General features: G+C 46.4%; 1 non-coding gene across 1 annotated transcript; it reads right to left on the bottom strand.

Annotated features, from left to right (window-relative positions):
- Positions 1-2,424: 2,424 nt before the first annotated feature.
- Positions 2,425-2,588, bottom strand: LOC114543602. Its single transcript, XR_003690122.1, has one exon. It is a non-coding gene; the product is annotated as a U1 spliceosomal RNA (small nuclear RNA).
- Positions 2,589-3,790: the final 1,202 nt, after the last annotated feature.

Here is a 3,790-nt window from a genome sequence, read left to right as displayed (position 1 = left end):
TTACCCAATTGAATTAGCCAGCTAGGTTTGACCCGCAAACCATTTTCCATTTAAAACAATTAGGACCAAGAAGAAACCGGAATAAAAATTAATGATCTACATTAATAAAAAAGCGTTACCCTTTGCAACCAAGGCAAAGAGTGCATCTTTCAAGTCATCATCAATGTCTTCAATAGCGTTTATATATTCAGGATGAGTATACGCAAAAAAGTTTATGTATGCAGAGTGAATAGTTGGATCTAGCTCTCTAATAAACAAAAGATCTTCCTGAGTTGGACTATCCAAAAGCTTGGGCATTGCCTTCGCGGCATAATACCAGGAGAAAAATAATTCAAACTGAGTATAAGGAACATTAGGGTCAGGTTGTAGATCTGCTGGAAACGGTGGTTGCGTGAGAGCCTTATCATCAAGGAACTCAAAATCAGGGGGTGATGTCAAAGGAATTGCCTCAAGGGCCTCAGAGAGATATGCATCTTCTTTCGAAGTTGTCAACGTGGGATGACGAAAAGCAAAGGCTTTTTTGAAACGCGGCAAGTCAGCCAATACCACCAGTTCGTTCAACTCTTCAATCTCTTTACGATCATCTTCGGTCACCTCAGCAAGAGCTTCAAGTTTCAGCTGAGCTTGCTCGAAGTCAACATAATCAACAGGACCATCCTCGTCCATATCATCAGCAGACGCATCGAAGGAAGCGGAGGCAAGGGATCATCAGATTGTTTGTCAGTTCTTTGTTGCTTAGCAAGCTGTGAGGAAGCGGTGACATGCAAACGCTTCCCAGACTCGACGTTGCGTGGAGTTTCTTCAGAGGAAAGAGACGGAGATAGGTCTACTTGTGTTGAAACCACATCATCAGGAATCGGATCTTTTTGGATCACATCTATTTGTAGCGGACAACGAAAGGGGGAGGCAGGGACGCTGACTTCTTACGTGGACAGTTTCTTGAAATGTGCCCGGTTTGTTCACAGCGGAAACATTGCTGTATCTGGCCCCGGTAAAAAATATTTACTGGATGGTGGTTTAACGTGATGCGGGAAGGTATTGGTTTTTTGGTCCATCTTAACTGTGTAGACGGAGATGCCAATACCTTTACACTCTCTCGACGCATTTTCAGAACATTGCCATATTCTGAGAGACGAGATTTGATCGAATTTTCCGTCGTGCCGTACATAACCCTCGTCAGTTTTACCCATTGAATACTTGGTACAGGCATCAGCTTAATGGGATGGCCTCTAAAAGCCAAACCCTCAGCACGTAGTTCGACAGCAGCTTGAGCTGAACGACAGTGGATAAGTAACGATGATGCACCAGTTTGCATGACATTTTCAATCCACGTAGAGGCGTTTTCCGATTGCTGGCAGAAGTCATAAACGAGTTCTTGTAAAGTGATCGATTTCCCCTCCAGTAGGGACAATTCTGCTAAAAGCCCCACCAAAGCACGATCGGCATGCGGTATAGCGGCCATCCCAATGAAGCGTGCGCACTGATGCACACCAGGACACCACACCACGAACAGCCCGAGACCAGTCAACCACGCAAGGCGATCGATACCAGAGGACTACGAAACAACAGTGAACCACCAGAGGACCAATGGACCACCAATAGAAACCAAGACCAAGACAAAAACAAGCCCAATCTTGATCTTGCACCACAACAATAATTCTTTTCAAAACAGATATATTCTTTTCGAGTAAACACCGAATTCCTTCAAAACTTAGCCAAAAACCGAGAAGCGATAACCGTCTTCGCCTCGCCACCAAGACTTTATTGGCGTCGACGAGCCCGCTCGACCCGGTGGCCGCTGCTGGTGTGGATCGAGCGAGCTGAATCAGTCGCCGGCACGAAGAAGAAGCAAAGCAATGTCGCTGCAGCTCTCGTTATTTTGTGAACGGGTACGATGCGAGGCCGGCGGCCGCCTGCGCTTGCCAAGACGTCCTCGCGGTCACGCTTTGCTGCTGCCGAGCCATTACCGTCGAGAGTTGGGGTTAGGGTTAGGGGAGCTGTTTTTTGTGGTTTTCGGTCATTTGCTTTCACAACAGTTCCGAAAGGTAGTTGGTTATTTATTTATCTACGTCGATGTGTTGTCTCGCAAGAGTTGTGGTGCTGTGGTATGTGCTGATATCGAGACGTTGTTATATATAGTGTGACGAACCTCTCGACGCTGCGGTAGCGGTGGTAGTATATGTATATACAGTAATGGCACGCCTCGTCGATCGGTAGCGAGAGCTGATCAATAGGTGTCGAATTTCAAACGATTTTCCGAGATTCCGATTTTCCGAGTTATAAAATCAAGTTGTTATTATCTTTCACACGCACGCACGCACGCACGCGGCGGCACATTAATAATTGTCGCTGCTTCGCCGTTTTAGACTTGTTGTTTTTCGATTTTTCAGTTTTGAATTATGAGGCTGAACCTCCTAAGGGAGAAGGGGACGAGCGCGAACGCAGGTCCCCACTACCAGAAATTATACGCTCGAGTTACCCACATTAGGGGTAATCGCAGGAGTCAACCCAGTCGAAGTGCAATGAAAGGGCCTCATCCTGAGAGGACCTCCTAGTTGATCAAGGTGCCTCTCGCGTCAGGTAAGTTTTATTTTGAACTTGGTAAATCCTTTCCTACTGAGGAAAGTGCAATGGATTTAACCAAAATCGAGGAGGGTGCGACCGGCACGCAAACGAGCTAGGGGGACGATCCCTACCACCTCTTTAAATACACCCGCTATTATTTATTGACGCGGTGGGTATATTTAAACCTATTAATAAAAATAGAAATAATAAAAATAGAAATAAATTTAATTAATTAATTAAAAGAGAAGACCAGCTTCTCGCCTTCAAAGTGTCCTAAGGTTTTCTTTGCTAGCCATTCTTTCTCGAAAGTTTGAGAATCCGTAACAGAACGGCAACGGCGAGCAAGGACACCAAGAAGAAATTTGATTCTCTCAATCACAGCCTGTAAGATCTCTGCCTCCGTCCGCAAAACATCCCGGAATCGATAGTCGCACCTAGAAACCCATAAGTGATGTTTGACCACCTGAAGCATCCACTTGATGACGATAGGGACGTCGGGACGACGCTGCTTGCAGAGGCCAAACAACAACTCTTCAACGGTGAAGGGTTCCGCATTCTTGTCAACCTGCACGAGATGGTAATGCACCCATCCCAACAGAATTTGAGCGTACGAGCACTCGAAGAAGAGATGCTCCGGAGTTTCATCAGCTGCACGGCAATGGCATTGGAGATCTATATTGCCATCCCAAAAGAAGTAACGAGACGGGAGGCGGTGTAGAGAACTCCATGCGCGATCTTCCAGTTCACATCAACTATGGGTCGGTCCAGGGATGTTGAATGGATCTGATTCCATGTTTCGGACCAGTACAGGACCATATGTTGGTAAGAACTTGCCAATGCAGTGAGGCTCATGCTTAATTCTGTTTCGACCGATGACGTAGGCCGAACGGGAGGTGACATCGAAAAGAGTGCGTGGTCGTGGAGTGGATACCTGAAGAGATGGAACGCCTGATATAGTTCCACCGTCAAAAGTGAACCAGGCGCGTGCGATTTGTTGGTAGTACGGAGGGAGGAGAGACAGTAACTGACGAGTATGGTTACTCGTAGCAAAGAATTGTGCTGGATAGAGAGAGTACAAGAAATAATATAAAAGCTAAAAAAGGCTTCCAATTGCCAGCGGTGAGCATGAAGTAGCGGCGGACCCATTGAACGGAGAACGCCAGCGCTTTCAGTTCAAAGTCTATAACTCCAAACCCACCCTGACTCTTGGGAAGACAAACGGTTT

This window comes from Dendronephthya gigantea, unplaced genomic scaffold, assembly GCF_004324835.1.
Source record: "Dendronephthya gigantea isolate DGI-Jeju-01 unplaced genomic scaffold, DenGig_1.0 000495F, whole genome shotgun sequence".
Classification (NCBI taxonomy): Eukaryota; Metazoa; Cnidaria; class Anthozoa; order Malacalcyonacea; family Nephtheidae; genus Dendronephthya; species Dendronephthya gigantea.
Note: the sequence above shows the minus strand (reverse complement) of the source record. Positions and strands in the feature narration are given on the sequence as shown.